Below are 17,500 nucleotides of genomic sequence, written 5' to 3'. Positions count from 1 at the left end.
CGGGCTTCCATTTGAGGATGTCCGACCGTAGCGTGCATACATTCCTGAGTCGCGCCGCAACCCGGCTGTGTTCCCTCACGAAAGTGAGGGAGCTCGACAAGGGCGATGTGTTGACGACGGTCGTAACTATGACTCTCTTAAGGTAGCCAAATGCCTCGTCATCTAATTAGTGAAGCTTATGAATGGATGAACGAGATTCCCACTGTCCCTACCTACTATCTAGCGAAACCACAGCCAAGGGAACGGGCTTGGCGGAATCAGCGGGGGAAAGAAGACCCTGTTATATCTGGAGTACTTCTCCTGTCCTATTCGGTGTCCTGTGTGAATCTAAGTGTGCGTTCTCTAATTCTCTCCTTCTCTCTTTCTTTCTCTCTCTCGGAGGACCTGAGCCCTAGGACCATGCCCCAGGACTACCTGACATGATGACTCCTTGCTGTCCCCAGTCCACCTGGCCATGCTGCTGCTCCAGTTTCAACTGACCTGAGCCCTAGGACCATGCCCCAGGACTACCTGACATGATGACTCCTTGCTGTCCCCAGTCCACCTGGCCATGCTGCTGCTCCAGTTTCAACTGACCTGAGCCCTAGGACCATGTCCCAGGACTACCTGACATGATGACTCCTTGCTGTCCCCAGTCCACCTGGCCATGCTGCTGCTCCAGTTTCAACTGTTCTGTTCTGCCTTACTATTATTCGACCATGCTGGTCATTTATGAACATTTGAACATCTTGGCTATGTTCTGTTATAATCTCCACCCGGCACAGCCAGAAGAGGACTGGCCACCCCACATAGCCTGGTTCCTCTCTAGGTTTCTTCCTAGGTTTTGGCCTTTCTAGGGAGTTTTTCCTAGCCACCGTGCTTCTACACCTGCATTGCTTGCTGTTTGGGGTTTTAGGCTGGGTTTCTGTACAGCACTTTGAGATATCAGCTGATGTACGAAGGGCTATATAAATACATTTGATTTGATTTGAAGGTGAAGACCAAAAAAAATTGAACATTTTATGGAAAAATATTTTCTTCTTTTTTTTTCATACATTTAAAAAAATATATATATTTTTTAATATATATACATATTTTTTTATATTTCTTTTTAAATATATTTTATTTTATTTGTGATTTTCCGGAGGTTGGCCGGAAAGGAACCAGATAGAGACATTCCGTCTCTGTCGGTCCGACCTAGTTGCCTATATACATACATTCATTTCACATTGGCCGGAGTAGATAAAGAGGACCTCAAAAACATTCCTGTGGTTGAATTGTTTTTCTAGCCTCAACGGTTTGGCCGCTGTAACCCAAAAGCACCTTACATTTAGGTCAGGATTAATTATGGGCCTACTTTTTGGTCTTGGAAGAAAATGGCCCAGGCTGCCAGCTAACTTTATAAACATTTCAAGATAGCAGTTGATTCAGTCTGATCATCTCATGTAGTGCTGGAACTTTATTTGGATCATTTTCACGTTTTCATAACATATATATATTTTTTATACAAATTTCAGTGTCTCTGTCATTGCACTATGTTAAATAGTTTTGGCTAGTGTTATCAAAAGAACCCAGTTTTTTATCCACTAATCTGTTCTTAGTCTAACCACCCTTTGTTACAACCCTATTTTAGTTGAGTGTATGTAAACTTCTGACCCACTGGGAATGTGATTAAAGAAATACAAGCTGAAATAAATAATTATCTCTAAATTCTCTCTCTCCTCTTCAAATAGAAGTGTGTTTGTAGCTCAATATATCTTACAGATAGGCAGGCCAATTTAACCACATCTGGTTGCTCCAGGAAGCTGAAAATCAACACAGCTGCCCCCCCTCTCCAACAGCCATCAGTTTTATTCACTGTTTGTAAACAATGGCTTCTGCCCATGCCAGGTCTCAGTTGTAAATGAGAACTTGTTCTCAACTGACTTACCTGGTTAAATAAAGGTTAAATAAAAAAAATGTAAAAATTATCAAGGTTATATATGCACCTAAAATACAGTAAACTGAATACAATTTGGGTATGTTAGGTGTTAGGTTTTGTTCTGTTAAAGGTCAGAGGCCCTATCATTAATCTCATTCTATTTTCCAGGCTATTGAATTTATACACACCAAACTGAGAAATGGATGCAAAGCTGGTTTATAAATAGATACTCTGTCTGTCTGTCTGTCTGTCTGTCTGTGTCAATTCAATTCAATTCAAGGGCTTTATTGGCATGGGAAACCATGTGTTAACATTGCCAAAGCAAGTGAGGTAGATCATATATAAAGTGAATATATAAAGTGAAATAAACAATAAAAATTAACAGTAAACATTACACATACAGAAGTTTCAAAACAATAAAGACATTACAAATGTCATATTATATATATACAGTGTTTTAACAATGTACAAATGGTAAAGGACACAAGATAAAAATAAATAAGCTTAAATATGGATTGTATTTACAATGGTGTGTGTTCTTCACTGGTTGCCCTTTTCTCGTGGCAACAGGTCACAAATCTTGCTGCTGTGATGGCACACGGTGGAATTTCACCCAGTAGATATGGGAGTTTTTCAAAATTGGATTTGTTTTCGAATTCTTTGTGGATCTGTATAATCTGAGGGAAATATGTCTCTCTAATATGGTCATACATTGGGCAGGAGGTTAGGAAGTGCAGCTCGGTTTCCACCTCATTTTGTGGGCAGTGAGCACATAGCCTGTCTTCTCTTGAGAGCCATGTCTGCCTACGGTGGCCTTTCTCAATAGCAAGGCTATGCTCACTGAGTCTGTACATAGTCAAAGCTTTCCTTCATTTTGGGTCAGTCACAGTGGTCAGGTATTCTGCCGCTGTGGACTCTCTGTTGTAGGGCCAAATAGCATTCTAGTTTGCTCTGTTTTTTTGTTAATTCTTTCCAATATTTCAAGTAATTATCTTTTTGTTTTCTCATGATTTGGTTGGGTCTAATTGTGCTGCTGTCCTGGGGCTCTGTAGGGTGTGTTTGTGTTTGTGAACAGAGCCCCAGGACCAGCTTGCTTAGGGGACTCTTCTCCAGGTTCATCTCTCTGTAGGGCATGGCTTTGTTGTGGAAGGTTTGGGAATCGCTTCCTTTTAGGTGGTTATAGAATTTAACGGCTCTTTTCTGGATTTTTATCATTAGTGGATATCGGCCTAATTCTGCTCTGCATGCATTATTTGGTGTTCTACGTTGTACACGGAGGATATTTTTGCAGAATTCTGCGTGCAGAGTCTCATTGTCCCATTTTGTCTCTCCCTCTCTCCCTCTCCCCCTCTCCCTCTCTCTCTCTCTCTCCTTCACTCCCTCCCCTCTCTCTCTCTCTCCAATTCTCTTTCTCTCTCTCTCTCTCTCTCTCTCCCCCTCTCTCTCTCTCTCTCTCTTCTCTCTCTCCTCTCTCTCTCTATCTCTCCCTCTCTATCTCTCTCTCTCTCTCTCTCTTCTCTCTCTCTCTCTCTCTCTCTATCTCTCTCTCTCTATTTTAGGCTATGAAAAAAGACAACAGACATGGCATTGACTCAAATCGAATTTATAATGCCCTTTTTACATCAGCTGATTTCTCAAAGTGCTGTACAAAATTCCAGCCTAAAACCTCAAACAGCAAGCAATGCAGGTGTGGAAGGATGGTGTAAACATTCATTCTGTCTGATTAGTTGATTAGAAACACAATTCACAGAAATGTATCAAACATGCTCTGTTCCTGTGTGACTAGATCTCCAATTTGAGACCACTGTCTGTCTGTCTCTCCAGCGCTCTCTCTCTCCTAGATTGCCCATCCAAAGTGGTTTCCAAGGTTATTGTTCTGTTAAAGGTCTCTCGGATTAATTTCACACCTCTGAGTGGGGGTTTCGGTCTACCCTGAATATAAAATGTAAATGTTGAAAAGGGGTGGGCCTATCTGATTGTAAATTTGAAGACATCTTGATTCTGACCTCATTCACTACAGAACCCCACAGTGTAAGAACACACTAAGTAGGAGCTGAAGATGGATTATTGCCTTTTTCCATGTTCTGAAACCATTTAATTTAGATTGTACTTCCTTTTCCTTGGAGCAAGATGGCATCTGCAACTGCTACTGGTACTGGTTCAAGGTAAGTTATCTCTAAATCAAGGGAAGAGCACACCTCTCATTTATACTCTCATTTGGCCCTTTCTCTTAAATCAGACCATAAATTAATTGCTTTCTATCATGTTTGACAGAGGGTTAGAGTGTGAGAGTGTGCAGAATGTTTTTGAAATCACTTGGCAACTCTTTATTTCTGAGTTTTGTGTCGCGCCGTGAGGGTTGAAAAATTATTTTCTGTGATTCGCCGTAAATCACTTTTTAAATCTGACAACAAGTTTAGCTTTAATTTCGTATATTGAATGTGTGAATTTCATGAAAGTTTCATTTATTTGCTCTTTATTTTCACTGGATGTTTGGCCAGGTGGGACGCTACCATCCCACATATCCCAGAGAGGTTTTAAGTAATAACTTCATTACATTTACTAATTGTGCATTCACTATCTTACATAAAACAAAGAAGGATCCCTATTGTGTGCAGATTTTGCATAAAGAACCAGGAAAACATATCTATACATCTCACTAGAGTGTGCATGAAGACAGAATCAAAAGAAAAAATTGACCAGGAAGTGAGCAAATCCCGCGATTTGATGATTGAGTATCTTAGGCACTGCAGGATCATTGACTACAAAAAACTCAGCTCTGTTGTGACACAACAGGATAAACTCCAACCTCTGATTAAGGGTCTTGAAAAAATGGGTGGTTTTGTGACGAAAAAGCCAGAAGACGAACAAATAACTGGGTAAGCACTGATAAAATAATATATGTGCAAGTTACATGCTATTGGAACTCATTTGAAATGTTGTCCAATTATGTTTGATTGTTAAAATTGTATAAATGTGTTTGTTAATCTGTGTGATATTTCAGACAAGTGGAAGCGGCTCAAGTGTTACCCCCAGCTACAGATGAAAATATCGATGAAGAATCAGACAACATGGTACATGACCAGTCGGCGTTGTACCAACCGTAAGTAAATAAATAGAAATCAACTCATTAATAACAAGTACTACGTATAAGTATATAAGCAAAAATGGATGTATTTTATTTATTCTAATCTGCATACCAAATATTTTCCAGGCCATTGAACCAGTCATGGGACACCAAACTGAGAAAGGGGATGCAAAGCAGTGGTTTATACCAAAAGCACCCTCTGGATTGTGATCTGCTGGCTGGATTTGGGAAATTTCTCCACGACGACAACAACATTCCCAATTTCAAACAGGAGGTATGTACAGAGATTTTACTGTTTACATATTTCAATAAGAATTAACAGATTTTAAAGTAGTTATTAACTATGTAATTAATATTATTTTCATTTTCATGTACAGGTTGCAAATGTGTCAAGGTTTTTGTTTTACATGGACTCAAACAAACCATCGCTGGATTTTGTTAATAACTTGGAAAAAAGCAGATCATTTTTTACCAAGCTTGCAGACGTTGGACAGAAGAAGCAAACCATTGCCAAATACATGGAGAATCTGAAGAGATTTCTTCGGTACATCATCGCCATTACAAGCCTTATTCAGACAGACAGAGCCTTGTTTGAGCAATGCAAGCATTTCCTCCTATGCTTGAATGAACTGCATAAGTCCATGAGCAAGCAGGTGTCTAAGGAAATTACTGGGAAAAGGTATATATTTCAAATTGATCCTCACAGAAATGTATTTTAAAATAAGTGTGTATTATTAATGTCTTATTGTTTTTGTGCAGATACACACAGATGGTGTCAGTTGCGAAGACACCACATGAATGTTGGGAACTTTTGAGGGTGGCGAAGAACGAATTTCTGTGTATCATTGGGAAGGCCATGAATGAAGGAGAAGATTAATTGTGTGTCGTCTGCATAGCAATGATAGGAGAGACCATGTGAGGTTATGACAGAGCCAAGTGACTTGGTGTATAGCGAGAATAGGAGAGGGCCTAGAACAGAGCCCTGGGGGACACCAGTGGTGAGAGCACGTGGCGAGGAGACGGATTCTCGCCACGCCACCTGGTAGGAGCAACCTGTCAGGTAGGACGCAATCCAAGCGTGGGCCGCGCCGGAGATGCCCAACTCGGAGAGGGTGGAGAGGAGGATCTGATGGTTCACAGTATCGAAGGCAGCCGATAGGTCTAGAAGGATGAGAGCAGAGGAGAGAGAGTTAGCTTTAGCAGTGCGGAGCGCCTCCGTGATACAGAGAAGAGCAGTCTCAGTTGAATGACTAGTCTTGAAACCTGACTGATTTGGATCAAGAAGGTCATTCTGAGAGAGATAGCGGGAGAGCTGGCCAAGGACGGCACGTTCAAGGGTTTTGGAGAGAAAAGAAAGAAGGGATACTGGTCTGTAGTTGTTGACATCGGAGGGATCGAGTGTAGGTTTTTTCAGAAGGGTGCAACTCTCGCTCTCTTGAAGACGGAAGGGACGTAGCCAGCGGTCAGGGATGAGTTGATGAGCGAGGTGAGGTAAGGGAGAAGGTCTCCGGAAATGGTCTGGAGAAGAGAGGGGATAGGGTCAAGCGGGCAGGTTGTTGGGCGGCCGGCCGTCACAAGACGCGAGATTTCATCTGGAGAGAGAGGGGAGAAAGAGGTCAGAGCACAGGGTAGGGCAGTGAGCAGAACCAGCGGTGTCGTTTGACTTAGCAAACGAGGATCGGATGTCGTCGACCTTCTTTTCAAAATGGTTGACGAAGTCATCTGCAGAGAGGGAGGAGGGGGGGGGGGAGGAGGATTCAGGAGGGAGGAGAAGGTGGCAAAGAGCTTCCTAGGGTTAGAGGCAGATGCTTGGAATTTAGAGTCTGCTGTTATCTTCCTCTTGGAAGCGTTGATACGATATGGGTGTTGCTTGATAGGTGTAGCATTTCCAACATTAATGTCATGTTCCAACACGTTTGTGCGAGTAGGAACGTCATTAAAGAGACATGGAAAACTGTGTAGTAGCCTCACAATATCATTGGCCTGTCCATCCGCTAAATGAACCAGACCGGATTGGATAGACAGCAGCATTTCTGAGTTGGGCAATCTAACACACTGCTGCTGAGTATTGCGCAACCCCAAGCCATCAACATCATCAATATGACAGTCCACTATCATAGCAGTAGTAGCAGAGGAGACAGCAGTACCTTCCTCTGTTTTTGAACTCTCTAACTGTGTGATGGGTCGGGTGTGGTAAGCTTTCAACATGTTAATGTGACACACACACGAGATCGGCGTTGTCTATCAGGAGTTTGAAGCACATAGTCAGTTTCACTTATTTTCTTTTCAATTAAATAAGGACCCGAGAAACGAGCTGACAGTGAAGATCCTGGAACAGGTAATAACACCAGTACTTGGTCACCTGGCTGTAGTGGACGAGAAACAGCCTTTTATCATAGTGTCTTTTCATGCTCCTCTGTGAGGAAGACAGAGCTTCCTTTGCGAGAGCACAAGCTTGGTGTAGGCGCTCACGAAAGCGACTAACGTAGTCCAACATATTCTCATCTCTGGTACACAACTCTTGGGACAAGAACTGTTCTTTAAGGACTTTCATTGGTCCTCTCACTGTGTGACCAAACACCAGTTCAGCCGGGCTGAAACCTAGGGACTCCTGCACAGTTTCACGAGCAGCAAACAAAACTAGAGGAACTCCCTCATCCCAATCTTTCTCAGATTCCAAACAATATTTACGTAGCATAGACTTCAGTGTCTGATGCCATCTTTCAAGTGCACCCTGAGACTCTGGGTGATAGGCGCTTGACACACGGTGCGTAATTGACAAGGATTTTAACACCTGCCTGAAGAGCTTGGATAGGAAATTGGTTCCTTGATCGCTTTGTACCACCCTAGGTAACCCGAATGTCGTGAAGAATTTTATTATGGCTTTACTCACTACCGGGGCTGTAGTCCTTCTCAGAGGAATGGCCTCGGGGTATCTTGTAGCCATACACATTATCGTTAACAAAAACTGGTTACCCGATTTTGTCTTCGGTAACGGTCCGACACAATCAACCACCACATGCTCGAATGGTTCACCTATGACAGGTATGGGACAAAGAGGAGCGGGAGGAATAACCTGATTTGGTTTTCCTGTTATCTGACATGTGTGGCATGTCCGACAGAACTGAGCCACATCTTGTTTTAAACCCGGCCAAAAGAAATGTCGAAGGATCCGATCATAAGTTTTTGTGATTCCTAAATGACCAGACCACTGGTGATCATGAGCAAGGGATAACACATTTTGTCGAAAGGCTGTAGGAATCACTATTTGGTGAACAGCATTCCAATCTCCATCCGCGTCAACATGGGATTTCCATTTACGCATGAGGAGATTACCATCAATGAAGTAAGCCACGTTCTTCTTCTTCACATCTTCCAATGAGACAACACTAGAAAAACATTTAGCAAGCTTGTTGTCAACCTTTTGGTTAGCAATCAGCTGCTCACGAGTGACTGGTAACTGTATTGCATCAGCAATAAGTTCAACGTTCTTTGCTTCTTTCCTGGGCTGTTTGTCAGAGGTGATCAGCTTCTCAGAGGTATCACACAATCCATCTTCTTGATCAACCTCTTTGAACAGTACAGTGTTCGACAAATCTATCTCGTCACCCTCTTGTCGTGCCTGAGCACGAGTGACAGCACAAGCGGGGAACACATGTGGATAACTCTGTGCCAGCTCATTAGAGAGAGAGTGGTCACTTTTATCCAATACGGGTACTACCTTTCCTCCGGCAATATCGTTACCCATTATAAAGGTCACACCTTTCACTGGCAACATAGGACGTACCCCCACTGAATATTCCACTGATTAACTCAGAGTGTACTTTCACAAAGTGCAATGGCACTGGGACAAAACCCATTTCAATACCCTGCACTAACACACTGGAACCACAGTATGTATCGTCAGATAAGGGCAACACATCAGACAATATAAATGACTGCGCCGCACCAGTATCTCTAAGGATTTTAACCGGTCGTTGAGACGCTTCGTCATTCGTTAGGGACACAAACCCCTCGAAAATGAATGGTTCATAACTGCGGTCGGGGACTGAGACTTTCAAACTACAGTTACCCTGAGGCACCTGTTTTGTTGCAGACCTCACAACCGTGCAATTAGAGCAACACCTGTTGGTGGCTTGGCACGAAGAGGCATCCCTTGTTTGCGTTTAAGCAGGAAGCAATCATTAATCATATGTCCTACTTTATGACAATAGAAACAGGGACGCTCATTCTTCTGGCGTGCTTGATATACTACTGCTGGCCGACTAGGGCTAAAGGTAGGAAACTCAGTGGCTCTACTCTCAGTTTGAGCCGAAAACACACTCTTGTGCGTCAACACAAACTCGTCTGCCAACACAGACGCTTCTGCCAGGGAGGATACTTTCTGTTCGTTTAGGTAAACTACAATGCGTTCGGGTAAGCAATTTTTAAACTCTTCCAACAAGATTAACTCCCGGAGAGAGTTGAAATCAGTTACCTTACTAGCAGCATGCCATTTATCAAACAGATTTCCCTTGTCTCTAGCAAATTCCACATAAGTCTTACTAGAAGACTTTCTATGAGACCTAAATCTCTGCCGGTATGCCTCAGGCACAAGCTCATAGGCACGAAGAACAGTAGCTTTGACCACTTCGTAATTCAAACTGTCCTCCAGAGGTAGCGCTGACAAAACCTCTTGGGCTTTACCAGTTAATTTACACTGAAGTAATAGGCACCATACCTCTTCAGGCCATTTCAATGCTACGGCTATACGCTCAAATACACAAAAATAGGAGTCAACCTCTGACTCTCTGAACAAAGGTACTAAGGCAATCTGCCTACTAATGTCAAATGTGTTTGAGGACACAGCAGGTGAGGACGGCTCACAAACAGGCATAGTAGGACCAGAGGCTAGCCTCGCTGTCTCTGCCTCCAGTTCCATCTGGCGCATTTTGAACTCCAACTGCCTTTGTTCTCTGTCTGCCTCAATTTTACACATCTCCAAATGCCGTTGTTCTCGTTCTTTTTCTGCCTCTATTTTGCACATCTCCAACTGGAGAGTCTCTCGCCTAATTTGGGCTCTCTTCCACCTCCAGTTGGAACTGTGCTAAACAGACATCCCTCCTGGCATCACCATTTGACAGTGGGGAGAGTGGATCAAAATGGGACAATGTGGCTGGTGTTTTAGCCTCTCCCTCATTATCAGACACCAATGGGCTTACAGGAGCAGCAACATCCCCTACAGGGGTAGTAGGCTCAGGCAGCGGTAACACAAGCACCTGCTCTTCCAACAATACATTTAATACTAGCTGTTTAACCTCCGCCTTAACTAAACTCTGCGGAATCGATACTGAATAATGGTCAGCCAAGGTCATTAAATCAACTCTACGACATTTGTCAAAAACCTCCCACGAAGGGTTATCCAAAAAGGATTTCAAATCAAAAGTAGTCATTTTACACTACTTCACAAGTGCCAAAGAAAATAGCAAACACTAATGCTACTTCAGCTATGACGCTCAACACTGAACTATACCACTACAACAATCTACATGAGCGGCATGGGTGTCAGTTATGACAGATCCCGGACGAGGCTCCACTTATGTTACGAATCCCTTTTGGCCCGACAGTCTAGGGGGGGATGGTAATGAGACCCGTAACATAACTCATGCAAATTATTATTGTGACAAAGTAAAAGTGTGCACGAAATAACCACGACAACAGAAATCTACCGTCAAACTCTAGGTTTATTTATAAACACACGGTATTTGGGGGGAGCAGGAAAAGGGGCTGAGCTGGACCCAAGGAAAGAAACAATAAGTATGCAAAAACACCCCTAAGCTAGACACCCCTACTTTAACAACAGCTAACTAACCAAAAATACAGTGGGTGGTCCGCCCAGTTCTAACTAGTGTATTTAACAAAGTTCACCTACGGGTAGTGTATGCCCATGGGCGACTTGTCTTGGTTTCCCCTTTTCCCACCAGCAACAAACAAAAACACCATAACCAAAACAATACTCACAGGTGATGACAAAGTGCTATGGAGGTGCTTTAAACAAAAGAGAGGTTAAGACACAAAGCGAGAGTGAAACACAGAGACCTACAGACATGGCATTTACAGAGAGATTGAGCGAGAGATTGAGCGAGAGATTGCTAGAGATTGAGCTCTAGAGCAAACAAATGATGGGGTTTTTAAACCATGGGGAAGGAACTGTGATAGGGTAGGAAATAGGAGGAGGTGTGTCTTCTGATTGATGATTGATTGTTGACTGATTGGGGAGTGATGGTTTTCACCTGTGAGGGAAGAAGGAGAGAAAAGAAACACACACAGGATACACACACACACAGGATAACTGTATCCGTAACACAAGGCTATGCTCACTGAGTCTGTACATAGTCTGGTTTTCTCCAGGAAGCTGAAAATCAACACAGATAATTCTTATACTAGCTTGATTAGCTGTCATTGATGGTAGTTTGATGGTAGTTTGCTATGACACCATTTTAAGGCACTTCTGGTTGGCACAGGAAGCTGAACGTGAACACATATCCTCATTGGGGTAGGCTCTTATGGAATCCTGAGTTTTAAGTCTTTATGTTTAGAATTGACTGATCTACACAGGGTTGAATGCAGTGATTTTCAAAATTGCAGGTTATGCATATCAAAACACTTTTAGGCTGAATTGAATCACTTCCGGTTGCTTCAGGAAGCTTAGAATCGACACAGGTAGACCTCATAGTGGCCTGATGGATTGTCATCGAAGACAGGTTCATTAGGCAATATTAACCCACATAGGCTCTAGGGGAGCAGGCAATGTATTCCTATGAGGAGAGATGTCAATGTAATCTGTGAGACCAAAAAACCCTGATTTACTGTTAAGGGTTAGTGCCACACGGTCAAGGTTAGGCTTGCACATATCGGGAGGACCTCAGGAATATTCCTGAGGTCGAAATGTGCTTCTCACCCTAACGGTTCTCTCACTGTCACCCAAAAGCAAGTGACATTTAGGGCCATGCTTAATTTTGGGCAGCTTTTTTCACGGTCGCTGCACTTAGAGCGAGCTACGGTCAAGCGGGGCATCTCGTTGAACTCGGCACGGCCTTGAGAAGTTGGAAATGCCATTGCAGGCTCTGTGTGTCTTTAAGCACCGCACTTTGTCACTCCATCCTTCTGTGTGTGTGTGTGTGCATGTGAGAGGTTTTTCTTTGACATCTGTTGGGAGAAATGACTGATTTACAGTTCATGAGGGTTACCTAGTCACACGTATGAAGTTTTGGAAAGATGTTACTTTTTAACCCTTAAAAACAGACACTGACGCCAATTAAAGGTACTTCCGGTTGGCACAGGAAGCTATAAGTAAACACATATCTTACTTGGGGTAATCTCTTACAAAATCCTGAATTGTAAGTCTTTATGTTAAGAATTGACTGATCTACACAGGGTTGAATGCAGTCATTTTCACATTTGCAGGTTATGTCCATCAAAATAACTTTTGGGTTAATTTAACCACTTCCGGCTGCTCCAGGAAGCTTAGAATCGACACAGGTAGACCTCATAGTGGCCTGATGGATTGTCATCGAAGACAGGTTCATAAGGCCATATTAACCCACATAGGCTCTAGGTTGAATTTAGGGGAGCAATCAATGTATTCCTATAAGGAGAGATCTGTGAGACCAAAAAAAAACGATTTTTTTTTTTTCTTAAATTTTTTTTTCTTTCATACATTTATAAAAAACTTTTTTTTAAAAATATATATATATATTTTTTATATTTCTTTTTAAATACATTTTATTTTATTTGTGATTTTCCGGAAGTTGGCCGGAAAGGAACCAGATAGAGACATTCAGTTTCTGTCGGAACCAGATAGAGACATTCCGTCTCTGTTGGTCCGACCTAGTTGCCTATATACATACATTCATTTCACATTGGCCGGAGTAGATAAGGAGGACCTCAAAAACATTCCTGTGTTTGAATTGTTTTTCTAGCCTCAACGGTTTGGCCGCTGTAACCCAAAAGCACCTTACATTTAGGTCAGGATTAATTCTGGGCCTACTTTTTGGTCTTGGAAGAAAATGGCCCAGGCTGCCAGCTACATTTACATTACATTTAAGTAATTTAGCAGACGCTCTTATCCAGAGCTAACTTTATAAACATTTCAAGATAGCAGTTGATTCAGTCTGATCATCTCATGTAGTGCTGGAACTTTATTTGGATCATTTTCACGTTTTCATAACATATATATATTTTTTTACAAATTCCAGTGTCTCTGTCATTGCACTATGTTAAATAGTTTTGGCTAGTGTTATCAAAAGAACCCAGTTTTTTATCCACTAATCTGTCCTTAGTCTAACCACCCTTTGTTACAACCCTATTTTAGTTGAGTGTATGTAAACTTCTGACCCACTGGGAATGTGATTAAAGAAATACAAGCTGAAATAAATAATTATCTCTAAATTCTCTCTCTCCTCTTCAAATAGAAGTGTGTTTGTAGCACAATATATCTTACAGATAGGCAGGCCAATTTAACCACATCTGGTTGCTCCAGGAAGCTGAAAATCAACACAGCTGCCCCCCCTCTCCAACAGCCATCAGTTTTATTCACTGTTTGTAAACAATGGCTTCTGCCCATGCCAGGTCTCAGTTGTAAATGAGAACTTGTTCTCAACTGACTTACCTAGTTAAATAAAGGTTAAATATATATATTTTTCATTATCAAGGTTATATATGCACCTAAAATACAGTAAACTGAATACAATTTGGGTATGTTAGGTGTTACGAAAATGTACTTTATTTAGTCACATAACTACAACTGTAAGAATAAGGGCTTCTGCTATTGAATAAATACAATTATGTATAACACATGGAGCAACCATTAAATTGTCACAGCATTGTTGTGTTTATTTCCTGCAGAAACTTGTTTAGAGGCTGATTGTTGGCAGGCTGATCCCAGTTTTCAACTAGTTCATTAATACAAATTCAGCTTGGGAGAAACTCTCCAGGCATGCAAATAGCTTGTAAAACTACAACTCAGTGGTGTGAAATTCTTTACCCTGATGATCCTCTGACCTCAACAGAACAATGACCTAGGCACCCACCTTGGATGGGCAATCTATGCAAGCAGCATGTACAGGTGAATTCTGAAGACTAAATGCAAATGTCCTGTCTTAGGTCAGTGTAACACTTGCAAAGCGGTAGGTTTAAAAAAAAAAAACAGGTTTTAAAGTTGTGTTAAATAGCCATTCTATCATTTGAAAATAGTTAAAAGGCCAGAATTTACAGAATGAAAGGACCAGGGCTGAGCAGGGACTTCATTGTCATTTGTACTTTGGTTCTTGGGCCTTTAAGGTTAGAAAGTTCATCAAATGCACATACTTTAGTGTAGACATTCATTTATTTATGATTTCATGACTGTTTGATAGTTGATAGTAAACTTCTGACCCACTGGGTAAGTGATTAAACAAATCAAGTTGAAATAAATAATTTTATCTTCTATTATTCTGACATTTCACATTCTTCAAATAAAGTTCTGATCATAACTGTCCTAGATTGCCCATCCAAAGTCGTTCCCTACGTCATTGTTCTGTTAAAGATCAGAGGCCCGCAGGGTGATTCAGGTTTCATTCTAGGACTAGAATTTACACACACTCTCTCTAAATGGATAACTTTATGAAATAGATACTGTCTGTCTGTCTGTCTGTCTGTCTGTCTGTCTGTCTGTCTGTCTGTCTGTCTGTGTCAATTCAATTCAAGGGCTTTATTGGCATGGGAAACATGTGTTAACATTGCCAAAGCAAGTGAGGTAGATCATATATAAAGTGAATATATAAAGTGAAATAAACAATAAAAATTAACAGTAAACATTACACATACAGAAGTTTCAAAACAATAAAGACATTACAAATGTCATATTATATATATACAGTGTTTTAACAATGTACAAATGGTAAAGGACACAAGATAAAAATAAATAAGCTTAAATATGGATTGTATTTACAATGGTGTGTGTTCTTCACTGGTCACAAATCTTGCTGCTGTGATGGCACACGGTGGAATTTCACCCAGTAGATATGGGAGTTTTTCAAAATTGGATTTGTTTTCGAATTCTTTGTGGATCTGTATAATCTGAGGGAAATATGTCTCTCTAATATGGTCATACATTGGGCAGGAGGTTAGGAAGTGCAGCTCGGTTTCCACCTCATTTTGTGGGCAGTGAGCACATAGCCTGTCTTCTCTTGAGAGCCATGTCTGCCTACGGCGGCCTTTCTCAATAGCAAGGCTATGCTCACTGAGTCTGTACATAGTCAAAGCTTTCCTTCATTTTGGGTCAGTCACAGTGGTCAGGTATTCTGCCGCTGTGGACTCTCTGTTGTAGGGCCAAATAGCATTCTAGTTTGCTCTGTTTTTTTGTTAATTCTTTCCAATATTTCAAGTAATTATCTTTTTGTTTTCTCATGATTTGGTTGGGTCTAATTGTGCTGCTGTCCTGGGGCTCTGTAGGGTGTGTTTGTGTTTGTGAACAGAGCCCCAGGACCAGCTTGCTTAGGGGACTCTTCTCCAGGTTCATCTCTCTGTAGGTTATGGCTTTGTTGTGGAAGGTTTGGGAATCGCTTCCTTTTAGGTGGTTATAGAATTTAACGGCTCTTTTCTGGATTTTTATAATTAGTGGATATCGGCCTAATTCTGCTCTGCATGCATTATTTGGTGTTCTACGTTGTACACGGAGGATATTTTTGCAGAATTCTGCGTGCAGAGTCTCATTGTCCCATTTTGTCTCTCCCTCTCTCCCTCTCTCTCTCTCTCCCTCTCCCTCTCTCCCCCTCTCTCTCTCTCTATCTCTCCCTCTCTCTCTCCCTCTCTCTCTCTCTCTCTCTCTCTCCTCTCTCTCTCTCTCTCTCTCTCTCTCCCTCTCTATCTCTCTCTCTCTATTTTAGGCTATGAAAAAAGACAACAGACATGGCATTGACTCAAATCGAATTTATAATGCCCTTTTTACATCAGCTGATTTCTCAAAGTGCTGTACAAAATTCCAGCCTAAGACCTCAAACAGCAAGCAATGCAGGTGTGGAAGGATGGTGTAAACATTCATTCTGTCTGATTAGTTGATTAGAAACACAATTCACAGAAATGTATCAAACATGCTCTGTTCCTGTGTGACTAGATCTCCAATTTGAGACCACTGTCTGTCTGTCTCTCCAGCGCTCTCTCTCTCCTAGATTGCCCATCCAAAGTGGTTTCCAAGGTTATTGTTCTGTTAAAGGTCTCTCGGATTAATTTCACACCTCTGAGTGGGGGTTTCGGTCTACCCTGAATATAAAATGTAAATGTTGAAAAGGGGTGGGCCTATCTGATTGTAAATTTGAAGACATCTTGATTCTGACCTCATTCACTACAGAACCCCACAGTGTAAGAACACACTAAGTAGGAGCTGAAGATGGATTATTGCCTTTTTCCATGTTCTGAAACCATTTAATTTAGATTGTACTTCCTTTTCCTTGGAGCAAGATGGCATCTGCAACTGGTACTGGTTCAAGGTAAGTTATCTCTAAATCAAGGGAAGAGCACACCTCTCATTTATACTCTCATTTGGCCCTTTCTCTTAAATCAGACCATAAATTAATTGCTTTCTATCATGTTTGACAGAGGGTTAGAGTGTGAGAGTGTGCAGAATGTTTTTGAAATCACTTGGCAACTCTTTATTTCTGAGCGCCGTGAGGGTTGAAAAATTATTTTCTGTGATTCGCCGTAAATCACTTTTTAAATCTGACAACAAGTTTAGCTTTAATTTCGTATATTGAATGTGTGAATTTCATGAAAGTTTCATTTATTTGCTCTTTATTTTCACTGGATGTTTGGCCAGGTGGGACGCTACCATCCCACATATCCCAGAGAGGTTTTAAGTAATAACTTCATTACATTTACTAATTGTGCATTCACTATCTTACATAAAACAAAGAAGGATCCCTATTGTGTGCAGATTTTGCATAAAGAACCAGGAAAACATATCTATACATCTCACCAGAGTGTGCATGAAGACAGAATCAAAAGAAAAAATTGACCAGGAAGTGAGCAAATCCCGCGATTTGATGATTGAGTATCTTAGGCACTGCAGGATCATTGACTACAAAAAACTCAGCTCTGTTGTGACACAACAGGATAAACTCCGACCTCTGATTAAGGGTCTTGAAAAAATGGGTGGTTTTGTGACGAAAAAGCCAGAAGACGAACAAATAACTGGGTAAGCACTGATAAAATAATATATGTGCAAGTTACATGCTATTGGAACTCATTTGAAATGTTGTCCAATTATGTTTGATTGTTAAAATTGTATAAATGTGTTTGTTAATCTGTGTGATATTTCAGACAAGTGGAAGCGGCTCAAGTGTTACCCCCAGCTACAGATGAAAATATCGATGAAGAATCAGACAACATGGTACATGACCAGTCGGCGTTGTACCAACCGTCAGTAAATAAATAGAAATCAACTCATTAATAACAAGTACTACGTATAAGTATATAAGCAAACATGGATGTATTTT

Source organism: Oncorhynchus nerka, linkage group LG1 (genome assembly GCF_034236695.1).
Source record: "Oncorhynchus nerka isolate Pitt River linkage group LG1, Oner_Uvic_2.0, whole genome shotgun sequence".
NCBI lineage: Eukaryota > Metazoa > Chordata > Actinopteri > Salmoniformes > Salmonidae > Oncorhynchus > Oncorhynchus nerka.
This window is presented reverse-complemented; position numbering follows the sequence as displayed.